This window comes from Dendrobates tinctorius, unplaced genomic scaffold (genome assembly GCF_039654945.1).
Source record: "Dendrobates tinctorius isolate UK_male_01 unplaced genomic scaffold, ASM3965494v1 ptg000008l, whole genome shotgun sequence".
NCBI classification, from domain to species: Eukaryota; Metazoa; Chordata; class Amphibia; order Anura; family Dendrobatidae; genus Dendrobates; species Dendrobates tinctorius.
In genome coordinates this window covers 721,105-737,483 of record NW_027361676.1, presented here as the reverse complement: position 1 = coordinate 737,483, position 16,379 = coordinate 721,105, and positions in this window count along the sequence as shown.

The window sequence follows — 16,379 nt, the reverse complement described above, 5'->3', positions numbered from 1 at the left end:
GGGAGAGACATACACAAAATGTGCCCCCTGTAGTCCTCGCTAGGGAAGAGGACCCACCAGTGCGGATGGAGGAACCCAAGCAGCCCGGTGTTGTTAGTACAAAAAAGGGGTTGTCTGCAGTTCGCCGTGGTGGGGGGTATGCTTTTCCTGTGTGAAGTCGGGCCATTTCATGAGAGCCTGCCCCGTTCATGCCAAGTCTCCAGATGAACCAATGCAAGTAGGAGGAGATAGTTTGTGTACTGAGCTGCCTACGATTCGGGGAGTGGTGTCGGCATGTTTTTACTGTAGGCAGACTGGTCATGTCCTGAAGGCTTGGCCAATGCGCGACAAATTATCTATGGCATCTCAGAAGCTGCATTCCCCTGGTTGCTTGGAGGGAGGTGACCAGGGAGTGTATATTTCCTCCATTTTGCCCTCCCAAGGTACTATGTCAGCAAAGGTGTTGGCTGGCGGGGTACCGGAGGTGATACCAGTGCTTGTGGACAGCGGAGCAGGAGTCAGTCTGGTGGATGATCGCTTTGTCCAGACTCATGGCCTGAGGAGTAGGACGCTAGCCCAACCTATAAGCGTCCAGGCCATAAACTCTGTTCCACTGAGCCAGGGGAGCTTGACCCAACTCGTAGAAAATATCCATCTACGTATAGGACATCATGAGGAGTCCTTGTCATGCAACGTCTTGATGGGAATGCCAGTACCTATTGTTTTAGGCCTCCCTTGGCTGAAAAAACACAATCCAGTAATAGATTGGTGGGCGAGAGAAGTGGTCAGCTGGGGGCAGTCGTGTGAGGGCTGCTGCCTAGGGACTACTGTCTCTGCCGTCTCTCTTCAACCGACCCCTTTCTCTCCAGTGAGAGCAGCAGATGTGCTGCAGGAGAGTAGGGGCAAGTCTCAACCCTCACCATTAGCCAACTCTGGGAGGCGCAGACCTTGTGTTGGAAGGGGTTGGAGGGTGGTGTACCCTGTGGTGAATTGCGGGGGTGTGAGTGTGGTGACACAGGGGGACGCCTCTGTTGTCAGTTCCAGAAAGAGTTCACTGTATTGTGACAAACGAATGTGTGGCAATAAACGTTCAGGTCCAGACCTGTGTGTGAACGAGCATGTATGGGTGGCCACCAAAAAACATCCAGTGGAAGTGTGTTCCGGAGTCTTACCAGCTCGAGTTACCCCCAAAGATACACATACACAACTCGTTCCCCAAGTCAGCTCTTCGGAGATGTGTGGTGCCTCCGGAACATACTTTGCCAATACCAGCAGTGCTCGTTTGTCATAAACCAGAAATGCAGGTAGTTGCTGGGGTGAACTCTGGACCTGGGCGTCCCCTCTGTAGGTGGTTCCCTGATGATGAGCGGTCTTGAGGGTTCAGAGGCCCCTCATTAAGGGAGGGTACTGTAATGATCCATGCTGGATTATAACAGATAAAAGCACTAGCAACCTTTTTTTTTTTCCTTAAGCTGGTGGTTTCAGTTCTAGTTTTGCCCCCGGTGGCCGTTGGGGTCATTGCACTTGATGTTTTCTTTGCTTTGCCTTTTGCCCCCGATGGTCACTGGGATTATAGCAGCTTTTGGCCCCTGATCATTTGACCATTCCCTTTTCCTATATAGGGTCACATGGTCTATGAGCAGGTGTTGGTGATATTGCTCATTTCCAACCAAGATTGGTGAAGGAAGGAACTACACAGTGCAGCTCAGGGGAGCTCTGGTGTAAAGTCTGGTGAAGGAAGGTATTATAGAGAGGTGTTCCTTAATGTTAAGTGTGTATCAGTACAGACACAGAGGGCTAATGGATGCATAAAGCATGTGGAAACATGATGCGGGGAACCTGGTTATGGTAAAACTTTTGGCTGTGCCACACAGGGATAGATTAGGTTAATGTGTTGAGGCGGTAGGCCAGTCTGAATAAATGTGTTTTCAGGGCACGCTTAAAATTGTGGGGATTGGGGACTAATCGTATTGACCTGGGAAGTGCATTCTAAAGAATTGGCGCAGCACGTGTAAAGTCTTGGAGACGGGAGTGGGAGGTTCTGATTATTGAGGATGCTAACCTCAGGTCATCAGCAGAATGGAGGGCGCGGGTAGGTTGGTATACTGAAACAAGGGAGGAGATGTAGGCTGGTGCTGAGCCATGGAGGGCTTTGTGGGTGAGAGTAATAAGTTTATACTGAATTCTGGAGTGGATGGGTAGCCAGTGTAATGACTGGCACAAGGTAGAGGCATCGGTGTAACGATTGGTGAGGAATATGATCCTGGCTGCAGCATTCAAGACAGATTGGAGAGGAGAGAGTTTGGTAAGAGGGAGACCGATTAGAAGAGAGTTACAATAGTCGAGACGAGAATGAATAAGAGAAACAGTAAGAGTTTTTGCAGACTCAAAAGTAAGAAAAGGTCGAATTCTAGAAATGCTTTTGAGGTGCAGTTGACAAGAGCGAGCCAGTGATTGAATGTGGGGGCAAAGGAAAGCTCGGAATCAAGTATGACCCCAAGACAGCGGGCATGTTGCTGGGGAGTAATAGTGGAGCCACACACAGAAATGGCAATATCGGGTATAGGTACATTAGTAAAGGGAGGAAACACAAGGAGTTCAGTTTTTGACAGGTTCAGTTTCAGATATAGTGAGGACATGATGTTCGACACAGCGTTTAGACAATCGCCGGTGTTTTCTAGAAAGGCTGACGTGATGTCAGGAGAAGAAGCGTATAATTGGGTGTCATCAGCAGAGAGATGGTACTGGAAACCAAATCTACTGATTGTTTGACCAATAGGGGCAGTGTACAAGGAGAAGAGGGGGGCCTAGGACTGATCCTTGAGGAACCCCAACAGTAAGGGGAAGGTGAGAGGAGGAGGAACCGGCAAAAGATACAGTAAAGGAGCGGTCAGAGAGATAGGAGGAGAACCAGGAGAGAACGGTGTCCTTGAGGCCAGTGGAACGGAGCATAGTGAGGAGGAGCTGATGATCCACAGTGTCGAATGCTGCAGAGAGATCCAAGAGAATTAGCATGGAGTAATGACCATTAGATTTAACTGTTAGTAGATCATTAGAGACTTTAGTGAGGGCAGTTTCCGTAGAGTGTAAGGAGCGGAAGCCGGATTGGAGAGGGTCGAGAAGAGAGATATCAGAGAGATAGCGGATAAGACGGGAGTGGACCAGGTGTTCCAGGAGTTTAGAGATGAAGGGAAGATTAGAGACAGGTCTATAGTTAGCGGCACAGTTTTGGTTGAGGGATGTTTTTTTAAGTAGTGGATGTATGATGGCATGCTTAAATGAGGAGGGAAAGATACCAGAAGAGAGAGGTTAAATATTTTAGTTAGGTGAGTGGTGACAGCAGGGGAAAGGCACTAGAGGAGATGTGACGGAAATGGGTCACTGATGCAAGTGGTTGGGCAAGAAGATGCAAGTGTCAGGAGTCAGATTTCTTCCTCTCCTATGATGAAATCTAGACCCTTACATTCTGCAGTCTCCTGCGCTTCATCTGCTGCAGAGGAGATTGCAGAGGAGAGTGCCTTGCGGCAACTCTCTCCAGAGGCTAAGTCCTTTGTTCCCTCAACTGAGCATGCTCATGGGACTAACTCCCATTGGAGTTTGGGAGTCAGGTGCTCAGGTCCTGTGTCGAATCCTATTGGCTCCTCCTGGAGCCTTGGAGATTTCCGGAAGGTCTCGTTTGGTATAAAAAGCGCGCATGGTTGTTCCGCCATGCGCTACTATTTTTCATACTTGCTGCTGTATGTTTGGTGATGGATGTTTGGACTGGTGACTGACTTATTAAGAAACCCCTTCCCTCTGATAATACGATTGTGTGAGTGTTTGGGTTCAGCCAGTAGCAGCGCTAGCGCCAGCGCGCCTTAGCTCCATCTTGCACAGCAGCTTAGCGTTTGCATTGCGCCAGCATTATTGCAGCGCCTTGCCAGCAGCTCAGTTCTTGCCGCGCTGCAGTTGCAGCTTATTTCTGCATCCGCAGTTGCGACGCCATGCAGCTCATTTTACGGTAGGTCTAGACGGAGTAGTCCTGCTGTCTAAGGCTACTCCTGTGACCCTTAATACTGTGGACAGTGAGGTGATGAGGGTGTTGAAATAGGTTTGTTTGGAGAGGTGAAGGGCAGTGTTGTATGTTCGAAGCATAAACTTATAATGGATGAAATCTTCGTGTAGATTGGACTTTCTCCACAGACGTTCGGCGCACCTGAAGCACCGCTGCAGGAAACATGTTTGCAGGGTGTGCCAGGGTTGTCGCCGTCTGTGTTGTGGTGTTCTATTTATAGCAGGTGCAAATTCATCCAGGGCAGTTTGAAGTGTTTCATTGTAATGCTTCAGTGCAGAATCAGGAGAGGGAGGAGATAGGGGCCAATGAAGACTGCAGGTTCTTTGTAAGTTTCTTGGTGTTAATGGCCTGTATGTTTCTATAAGTACGGACAGTGGGGGTGACCTGAGCAGCCTGGCAGTTCTTGATAGAGAATGAAAGAAGATTGTGGTCAGAGAGCGGGAGAGGGGAGTTTGCGAAGTCATCCACTGCACAAAGCCGAGAGAAGACAGAGTCGAGGGAGTTTCCGTCTTCATGCGTTGGAGAATTAGTAAGCTGCAAAAGGCCAAACGAGGAGGTTAGAGATAAAAGGTGAGTAGCAGATGGGGAGAGGGGAAGAGCAATGAGGATGTTGAAATCTCCCATGATGAGGGTAGGGATGTCACAGGAGAGAAAATGTGGAAGCCAAGTGGCAAAATGATCCAGGAACTGATGGGAGGGGCCGGGAGGACGATACACCACCGCCACTCGCATGGAGAAGGAGGTGTAGAGTCTGACGGCATGGACCTCAAAAGAAGGGAAGACTAGTGAGGGTAGTTCAGGGATAACCTGAAAGGTACATTTTGGTGATAGAAGCAGACCAACGCCTCCACCTGCTCTATTGTCTGATCTTGGGGTATGAGAGAAGTGTAGTCCACCATATGAAAGAGCAGCAGCAGCGGTAGTGTCTGACTGCTGGATCCAGGTTTCAGTAAGAGAAAGGAGGTTAAGAGAATTAGAAAGGAAAAAGTCATGAATGAAGGAGAGTTTGTTACACACTGAGCGAGAATTCCAAAGTGCACAATTAAGAGAGACAGATGGCATGCAGGGAATAATAAGATTAGAGGGGTTGCTGAGTATAGCAGTTGGGAGGTTTGACTTTTTATAACATGGGGGACCAGGGTTGGGAGCAATGTCTCCTGCGACTAGGAGGAGGATAGAAAGAGTGAGAAGATGGTTAAGTGATTTGTGAGAGCATCTCTTATGTTGAATGGGGGGCTGACTGGATCTGTGCAATTTAACAATGTGAAAAGAGCGTGAGTGCTATACATAGGAGAGGAAAGAAGCGAGGGACCGATATGAATGGAGTGTGGAGAGTTAATGCCAGGGTGGTGGATGTGTGTGAATGCAGCGGCCAGGATATAAATTACACAAATGCATATGGTATATATTTGTTGTACTCCAAATGTACAGGGAGTAGATGTATATAAATGTCTTAGCTGTCTCCTGCCCTGTCTAACTGCCATGTTATAACTGCCAGTACTTTGAAACATGTACTTCGATAAAGTGTGCTTAAATGCCCCCTGCATAAATGCTTTCCCCAAACTATGTCTGAATATATAGGAGGCTAAGGAATGTTTTTTTTTTTTCTCTCTTCTCGTTAATCAATCAAACTAAATTGAGACAGCAGGGCCCAATAAAATGTTGTGGTCAGATAAATAGAAGTCCAGCACTACATGGTCATAAAGCACTTTGAAAAGTTTCTTGACCTCACAACATAAGGGGACAAGCAGAGTAAGTTGAAATAACTATATACCAGATATAAGCTTGCATAGTTGAAAACACATATAGAGCATTCAGGATTAACTGCTTGCTGACATTGAATGGAGGAGTTGATTCAGAGCAGAGATTGAAAGAAGTGGTTACCAGATATAAGCTTGCATAGTTGAAAACACATATAGAGCATTCAGGATTAACTGCTTGCTGACATTGAATGGAGGAGTTGATTCAGAGCAGAGATTGAAAGAGGAGAGCAGAGCAGAGCTATAGCAACAGAGCAAAGCTAAGTGGTGTTTCCCTGTTTGTATTTTTCCCTGGTGTGTATTAGTACAGCGATGGGGCCAGTGCCTGCACCACCCAGCTCCCTAGCAAGAGATAGGTGCTAGGGTGACAGGTTCCGGCTCAGCGAAAGGTGAGGAGCCTGTATAGGGAACGTTAGGAGTGTGAGGGACACTGACTCAGGGGAGTGCAGGAGGTCTCCACGTCCCGGTTCCCTATCACAAGGCCCACCGTTGTAACTGTTTCCCCTTCCCCCGTGTCTTGTTGTTTTAGTTACCGGCCTGCAGGTCATGTCACACAGGACAGTTACACCTGCCGTGTCTTGTTGTCTTAGTTACCGGCCTGCGGGTCGTGTCACACAGGACAGTATCACGTGCCGCGTCTTGTTGTTTTAGTTACCGTAACAGTTTCTTAACTCTTTCGCACCAGAGCCTGTTTTTGCCTTCGCGACCAGGACGATTTTTTCAATTCTGACCAGTGTCACTTTATGAGGTCATAACTCTAAAATGCTTCAATGGATCCTGGTGATTCTGACATTGATTTCTCGTGACATATTGTACTTCATGATTGTGGTAAAAGTTATTTGCTAAGACTTGCGTTTATTTGTTAAAATTTCACAATTTTCAAATTTTAATTTTAAAGCCCTTAAATCAGAGAGTCATATCACACAAAATAGTTAATAAATAACATTTCCCACATGTCTACTTTACATCTGCACAATTTTGGAAACAATTTTTTTTTTGTTAGGAAGTTATTAGGGTTAAAAGTTGACCAGCGATTTCTCATTTTTATAACAAAATTTATATAACCATTTTTTTAGGGGCCACCTCACATTTGAAGTGAGTTTGGAGGGTCAATATGACAGAAAATACCCAAAAGTGACACAATTCTAAAAACTGCATCCCTCAAGGTACTCAAAACCACATTCAAGAAGTTTATTAACCCTTCAGGTGTTTCACATGAATGAATAGAATGTGGAAGGAAAAAATAAACATTTACTTTTCTTTCACAAAAATTTTTCTTTTTTTTTAACTTTCGCAAGGTTAACAGGAGAAAATGGACTATACATTTTGTTTTACAATTTCTCCTGAGCATGCCAATACCCCATATGTGGTAGAATAATACTCTTTGGGCGCACGGCAGGGCTTGAAAGGGAAGGAGTACATTTTGACTTTTGGAATGCAAAATTGGCTGGAATCAATAGCGGACGCCATGTTGCGTTTGGAGAGCCCCTGACTTGCCTAAACAGTGGAAACCCCCAACAAGTGACCCCATTTTGGAAACTAGTACCCTTAGAGAACTTATCTAGATGAGTATTGAGCACCTTGAACCCACAGGTGCTTCACAGAAGTTTATAACATAGAGCTGTGGAAATAAAAAAAAGCAACATTTTTCACAAATAAATCGTTTTAGCTCCATATCTTGCATTTTCATAAGGGTAACAGGAGAAATTGGGTGCATAGCAGAGCTTGGAAGGGGAGGAGTGTCATATTGGAGAGCAGATTTTGCTGGAATTGTTTGTGGGTGACATGTCACATTGTCAGAGCCCCTGATGTGCCTAAACAGTGGAAACCCCCAACACATGACCCCATTTTGGAAACTAGACCCCCCATGGAACTTATCTAGATGTGTGGTGGGAACTTTGAACCCTCAAGTGCTACCCAGAAGTTAATAACGTAAAGCTGTGAAAATAAAAAAAAAATCATATTTTTTCCACAAAAAATGATCTTTTCGCCCTTTTTTTTTCCAAAGGGTAACCGGAGAAATTGGACCCCAACAGTTGTTGTGCAATTTGTCCTGAGTATGCTGACACCCCATATGTGGGGGTAAGGGAAGGGAAAGAGCGCCATATTGGAGTTCAGATTTTGCTGGAATGTTTTGAGGGTGTCATGTCACATTGTCAGAGCCCCTGAGGTGCCAGAACAGCATAAGCCCCCAAAAGGGACTGCATTGAATGTCAAAACAGTTTAAAAACGTGGTTCTGTATGGAAGATTTTAAAGCACTCATGGAGGCATAAGGCTGGCAATGATGGGCATTGTGGGCAATAATAGCAGGTATCATGCCTCATTTCTCTCTTGGAACATACACAACATCTTTTCTTGGGGTTCTTTTTTATTCCTGTTACTTGGATGAGTGCAATAAAATGTCGCTCAGTGAGTCTCCTAATATCTTGAGATTCTAAAGGATTGGCGGGGACAAAATTTTCAAAAACAAGATGTTCAGTGACCTTTTCCTGATAATCAAGGAAAGTATCTGTATTTCTGGCTTTTTTGTCCAACACAAAGGAATTATATGTGGCCACCTGAAACAAATAAATGACTAACTTCTTATACCAGGTATATGATTTTCTTGATACCTGGTATGGCTGTAGAACCTGATCTGCAAGGACACCCCCCATATATTTGTTGCAGTCAATGACAGACACAGGTTTTGGAGTAGTTGATCCCTGATTGTCTGCAGTGGCCCTTGTAGCATCTGTGTGGATCAAGCTCAGGATAAAAATATCTTTTTTATCCTTATACTTAAGGGCAAGCAGCTCTCCATTGCGTAAAGCCCCTGACTGCTTCTTTCGGAATGTTTCGTTAACCAACGATTGTGGAAACCCCAGACGGTTTTTGCGAATGGTCACACAAGCCCCTATGTTATGGTCAACCAGACTTTTAAATAGGGGTATGTCAACATACAGATTATAGCCTTTTTGTAAAAATGGAGTTATCAGCTCCCAAACAATTTTTCCAGATGTCCCCAGATAAGTAGGCCATCCTGGTGGGTTTAGTTGGCTATCTTTCCCCTCATAAATACGAAAAGCAGATGTGTATCCGGTTGAACTCTCGCACATTTTATAGAGCTTTATTCCGAACCTTGCTCTCTTAGAAGGAATAAATTGCTTGAGGTGCAGTCTTCCTTTGAATTTTACAAGGGACTCATCAATGGAAATGTTTTCTATTGGAGTATAGAGCCTCAACAACTTTTCTGTTAAGTCTTTGATGATGGGTCTGATTTTGAATAGTCTGTCATGTTCTGGGGCATCTCTGGGCAGGGATTGACTATTGTCTTTAAAATGCCAAAACCTCATGAGCATTTCATAATGGGTCCTAGGAAGAATGGCAGAAAACATAGGGGTGGCTTGAACAGGGTGGTTGGACCAATAGGACCGAATGTTCGTTTTTTTAAACAAGTCCCATAGTGAATGTAAGTCCTTAAAATGTTTTCATTTCTAGGACATTAGTTGGTGTCCACAAATTTGACCTAGCATAATAGGATCGTGGATTCTGGCTGATGAATTAGGATGCATATAAATTTGCTTGTAGGACAATATGCTCTAGCAAGCTATCTGTCATAAACAAATTAAAAAAATTAATTGGTCCAAAATTTTCCACCTCCACATTTATACCAGAAATGGTATTAAAATTAGGGATGAATGGAGTAGCCGAATCCAAAGCCTCCCATCTAGAAAATGCTACATCAAGAGGCAAAACCCCTTGGGCATTGGCGTGCGTACTGGGCATTGTTCCCTGAGTTGGAGACGTTTCTCCAGAAGCACTATTTGCCCTTCTTGTTGTCCTGGTCATAGAATCATAGAATCATAGAATCATAGAATCGTAGAGTTGGAAGGGACCTCCTGGGCCATCTGGTCCAACCCCCTGCTCAAAGCAGGATTCGCTAAATCATCCCAGTCAGATGTCTGTCCAGCCTCTGTTTGAAGACTTCCATTGAAGGAGAACTCACCACTTCTTGTGGCAGCCTGTTCCACTCATTGATCACTCTAACTGTCAAAAAGTTTTTTCTAATATCTAATCTGTGTCTCCTCCCATTCAGTTTCATCCCATTGCTTCTAGTCTTTCCTTGTGCAAATGAGAATAAAGTTGATCCTTCTACAATGTGACAGCCCTTTAGATATTTGTAGACAGCTATTAAGTCTCCTCTCAGTCTTCTCTTTTGCAAACTAAACATTCCCAAATCCTGCAACCTTTCCTCATAAGACAGGGTTTGCAGACCGGTCACCATTCTGGTCGCTCTTTTCTGAACTTGCTCCAGTTTGTTGATGTCTTTTTTAAAATGTGGTGCCCAAAACTGGACACAATATTCCAGATGAGGTCTGACCAAAGAGGAGTAGAGGGAAATAATGACTTCACGTGATCTAGACTGTATGCTTCTGTTAATACATCCTAGAATTGCATTTGTCTTTTTTGCTGCTGCATCACACTGTTGACTCATATTCAGTCTGTGATCTATTAGTATACCCAAGTCTTGTGTATGAAGATGGACCAGAATCACTGCTCATTTCTGAGCTATCACTGTTGCTGCTACTAAAGCCCACGAAATCCACATCGCCATCTGACACTGCACTTTCTTCACTGTCAGAACATAAACGTGAATAAGCCTCCTCTGTACTATAATATGGAGGGGCCATTTTATTTGCTTTTATTTTTGTTTCTGGAAATAGAAAACTGTGACGTCACTGATGTGACTGACTGACGTGACGCGACTGATTGACTGACGTGACTGACTGATGTGACGTGACTGATTGACTGACATGACTGACTGATGAGACTGACTGACGTGACTGACGTGACGTGACTGACTGATGTGACTGATGTGACGTGACTGACTGACATGACTGACTGACGTGACATGACTGACTGATGTGACTGACGTGACGTGACTGACTGACGTGTCTGACGTGATGTGATTGACTGACGTGATGTGACTGACTAATGTAGCTGACTGATGTGACGTTACTGACTGACGTGACGGACTGAAGTGACTGACATGACTGACTGACGTAACTGACGTAACCCTAACTTTAACCTAACCCTAACTAAACCCTAACCCTAACTATATTACTAGCCCTAACCTGTCTTATCTGTTTTTTTAACTTTATAGCACAAGCGCTGCCTGGCACAGCTGTTGCCAGCAGCACTTGTAACACTGTTTCTCCTCAAATCTCTCACTGACAGGAGATCTGAGGAGAAACAGCATTTTTATGAGGCAGATCGCTAGTGATCTCTCTCATTGGCTGCTGTGACGCTGACATCATCAGGACCTGAACCAATCAGGTCTCGATGAGGTCGGGGCTCGCAGCATGCATTGTGCGCCGTGATCCCCACGTTATAAGGTATGTGGGGGTCCCGGGGGGCACAAAACTGCCAACAGTAGATAAACGTCGGCACTGCACAAAGCCCAGCAAGCGCCGATGTTTATCTACCATTGGCGGTCGGGAACTGGTTGACATTTTCCTGAAAAAATGCAATTTTTCATCGACTTGGAATGTTTTATTGTCATTCCTTAAAGTGGAGTAAAAGTGTAACACCATTGTTCTCAGCAGCAATCTGGGAGTCAGAGATGCTTCTAGGGGTCTTCCCCATGCTGTTCTCTTCCATTTAGCACTTTTTCCATCCATTTCAATTTTTTCACTGCCCCTCAGACCTCTTTGTAGGGTTTGCTGGAAAATTGCTCGGATTTCCTATTGACCCCTATTATACTTGTTACTTGAAATGAGCATGAGATTATTAGGAATTACTCAATCATCGATCATCTCTCCTGCCTATTAGCAGCAAGGCTGAATCAAATACAACATTAGCAACTGAAGTGATTCCCTGCCAAGATGTATGAAGTGCAGCCTTGTCATGGAAAAGCTTAAAGGGGTTTTCTTATCACAGTAAGAAAAGTTATATTAAATATGCCATCAATTCCTCATTGCTATGACCCTATTGATCTTGAGAACAAAGTTTTCTCTGTTTTTTCCTGCACAGCAGCGTTCATGGCCACTGGCAGATTAGGGAGCTGCTGCACCGTCCCATTCATTTTCGATAACTTAATCACCCTTAAACAATCAGAACATAGAAGTGGCTACACGGGAAAAAAAATCAGACAAAGCTAAATGATCCCATTAAAGGAATTCAAGAAAAGGATAATTCAAGGACTTTAATTTTCAGGTAACTGTTTTTTTTTCTCTTTCTAGAGGGACATGATCTTTATATATTGTCAATCCTTACCTAAGTACAGTGTAACAAGGTCTGTCTATGTTGTATTGCACATGACCTGCTTAGAGACATCTGCTGAGCAGCAAAATGTTCCTGGAAATTATTTTAAAATGTTGGCAACGGTGAGATACCCTTGCACTAGTTTCATAAGTGTCCCACAAGGTAAATAAATCTTCACTGTGCTGCAGCTGTCTCATACCTAACTGCACTATTATAAAACATGCTTTTATAGTTTAAAGTTATATTATCCCTATTTTTCATGAACAAACTGTTACATTTTTTTCTTTGCTATTTAAACCACTAACTAAACTTTAATTCAAATTTAGTTTTCAATAAATAAAGAATATGCAAAAAATTATTTTCTTTTTCTTCTCTTGGGTTACACAGAAAGTAAGCTTGCTCACTATTTTTTTGGAAAAGTGAAAGAATGTCTTTAAATGTATATTCTCATCTTTGGAAGTGGATAGGGAATAACTTTCCGATCACTGGGAGTTCGACTGCTGAGATCTCCACCAATCCCGGGAACTGGGCCCCTTGTGAATAGAGTGGTCGATCATGCACACTGCCGCTGAAATTATTTTTATTCAAGTGCTGAAGACTAACCAAGTACAGCAATCAGCTATCTCTTGCAGTCCCACTAATAATGAATGGAGTGGAGGTTGTGACAAAGTGACTGGAAAAGTACTGGGGTGGATATATAGTATGTGTCACTGAGGTTATTCACTTCATTGATATGAACCTAGGAAAATGCTCCAGCACACTTGATGCTGAGAGGGGTTAATCGGCCATGTTAAACAGCTGAAGAGTGGGTGGGAGGCTGTTCACCACATCTCCACCCCAGGTTACAGGCCAGAAAGTAAATACACAGTCTTCTGGCTCATTCAGCATTGGGTGTGCCTGAAGGTACAAGCTCCAGAGCAGTGTTTGTTAATAAAGAAAGCTGAACCTTTTTTTTTCCTGAGCGAGCAGGACCCCGCAGCAACACGGACTGTGTCATATGTTATGTTTTGTTTTCCCTTTAAGTCAGAAAGGCTGTTTATTTTGCTAGCTTTGCACTGGTTTATGCAGTACCTTTAACCCCTTCCAGACCTTTGATGCCACGTAGGCATCATGAAAAGTCGTGCCAAAACGACCCATGACGCCAATGTGGCGTCATGAATTGATTGCCCCCCTGCGGGTCGGGTGACCGGGGTCACAGAAAGGTCACCCGACCTGCACACAGAGGACACCTTAGAATTACCCACAAGGGGCGTGGCTTAGCCCCCACGTACCTACGATCGCTCTGATTGGCTGTTAAAAGTGAAACTGCCAATCAGAGCGATTGTAATATTTCATCAATGAAATTTGATGAAATATTACAATTCCAGCCATGGCTGATGCTGAAATAGCATTGGGCATGGCTGGAGACACTGAACTGACCCCCCCAACTGACTGACAGCGCCGATCGGCCGCCGCCACCATCTGACGGCACCGATCGGCAGCCGCTGTCAAAATCTGCTCCCCCCGCCTTCCCTCCGGTGCCCCCCGCCCTCCGATCACCTCCTCTCACCCTGCACAGTGGCTCTGAAGTCCCTCTGGCCGTCCCGGTTTTCCGCCGTCCTGGATGATGGGCGCCGCCATCTTGGAAAATGGCGGGCACATGTGCAGTGCGCCCGCCGGGAATCTGTGACCTGCAAATTCATTCATTTATTTTGATCACTTTCGCAGTGATCAAAATAAAAAAAATGTAAATCACCGCCCCCCTTATCACCCCAATAGGTAGGGACATATAATAAAATAAAGAAAATATTTTGATTTTTATTTTTCCATTAGGGTTAAGGCTAGGGTTAGGGCTAGGGTTAGGGTTGGAATTAGGGTTAGGGTTAGAAATAGGGTTAGGGTTAGGATTAGGGATAGGCTTAGAATTAGGGTTAGGGTTGGAATTACAGTTAGGGTTGGAATTATGGTTAGGGTTGGCATTAGGGTTAGGGTTGGAATTAGGGTTGGGATTAGGGTTAGGGTTGGAATTAGGACTGGGATTAGGGTTAGGGGTGGGTTGGGGTTGGGATTACGGTTAGGCTTGTGGTTAGGGTTAGAGTTGGGATTAGGGTTAGGTGTGTGTTGGGGTTAGGGTTGTGGTTAGGGTTATGATTAGGCTTGGGATTAGGGTTAAGGGTGTGTTGGGGTTAGGGTTGGAGATAGAATTGAGGGGTTTCCACTGTTTAGGCACATCACGGGGTCTCCAAACGCGACATGGTGCCACCATTTATTCCAGCCAATTTTGCATTCAAAAAGTTAATCAGTGCTCCCTCCAATTCAAGCCCCGACGTGCGCCCAAACAGTGGTTTACCCCCACATATGGGGTATCAGCTCACTCAGCAAAAATTGCACAACAAATTTGGGGGTCTAATTTCTCCTGGTACCCTTGGGAAAAATTGGTGGCTAAATAATTATTTTTGTGGAAAAAAAATATTTTTTATTTTCACGGCTCTGCGTTATAAACTTCTGTGAAGCACTTGGGGGTTCAAAGTGCTCACCACACATCTAGATTAGTTCCTTGGGTGGTCTATTTTCCAAAATGGGGGTCCTTGTGGGGGGTTTCCACTGTTCAGGTACATCAGGGGCTCTGCAAACGTAATAGGACACCCGCAGACCATTCCATCAAGTCGGCATTTCAAAACGTCACTACTTCCCTTCCGAGCCCCAACGTTTGCCCAAACAGTGGTCCCTCCCCACATATGGGGTACAAGCGTACTCAGGACAAACTGGACAACAACTTTTGGGGTCCAAATTTATCCTGTTACCCTTGTGAAAATAAAAAATAGTGGGCTAAAAATCATTTTTTGAGGAAAAAAAAATATTTTTATTTTCACGGCTCTGCGTTATAAACTTCTGTGAAGCACCTGGGGGTTCAAAGTGCTCACTATGCATCTAGATAAGTTCCTTAGCGGGTCTAGTTTCCAAAATGGGATCATATGTGGGGGAGCTCCAAAGTTTAGGCACACAGGTGTCGGATTCCTGTAGCTGCACAGCAGGAATCCATAGCCATACATCCAGGGGTCTCCCATTCCTTTCCAACTGCTCAGGGATCTGCACAGCAATCTTGGCGATCCAGGCGCCCTGCTCAGACCAGCTCTCTGGGTCTGAATATTGCTGCCACCTCTGGACCAGCAATGGTAGCGCAACCTGCTTTGCAGGAAACCACTCCAGAGGCTAAGGCTGGTTTCACATTTGTGTTTTTTTGCACTGCGTTTTTGCGCATACGTGCGCATGCATTTTTCCCCTATATTTAACATGGGTGCGATTACGTGCGCGTTGGCATGCGCTCGTATGCATTTTTCGTACGCTGCGTTTTTTTATGGTGTGCGTCCTTACTTTCCAGACGCTATATGTTGCATTTTTTGGTCCGCCCAACCGCTTAAAAAAACGCATGCGCACGTATGCGCACATTTTGCGCAAAAAATTGCCATTATGGTATATGGGTGCACATACGTGCGCATGTATGCGATTTTTTGGGCATGCGTTTTTTTGGTGTCCATTGGCTAGACTAGTTATAAAAATCCCCACCTAAAAAAACTTCATGTCTATATAAAAGGAGGTGTCTGCCAGCACTGTACCATAACTATAGAGACAGCCTAGAGAGCAGAAAGACTGCAAAAGAAGACCCCATTTTCAATTCCAGCTTCAGCGGCAAGAATGTGAGTATTATTACATCTAAAAAATGTATGCCTGTCCTTTTAAATTGTATATGTACTAATGCTTTGTATTATTTTTACATGCAGTATGTCTTCGGAATATTCACCATCCCGGCAGGAACTGGCGCAAGCAGACCGTGAGGTGATTATTTTCATGCGTTTGGTAAGTATATCTGCTGCTTCTCAAAATCTCTAACGTTTGTTGTTTTTTTTTCAGACATCGTCATCTTCAGCGGACACGACTAGTGAGGGCGAACGGCATGAACAGCCAAGCCAAGTCCCAGTGGTGATACGGAATGTAAGTATCAAATGATTTGTAATGTTCTTTATTTTTTATCTTCTATATTTCCTCTTTTCTGGATCTTTTTGTAACTTTTTATTTACACAAAATTCGATTATTCTAATGAATGTGTTTTGTCTAGGTTCCACAACGGGATGAAGACGTCTACCTGGATAAAGAGCACCTTATCCGCCTGGTCCAGGAGCGTGCCCCATTGTGGGACAGCCGTGACCGGCTGTACAAGGACAATGTGGTGAACCAGCGGCTATGGAATGCGGTGGCCGCAGCGTTGATGGATGGCTGGGACAGCGCCACTGCATCCTCCAAAATGGCATTTAGTAAGTATTTCCCTGCTCTGTTATGCCGCAGTGACTATTGTCCTTGATGG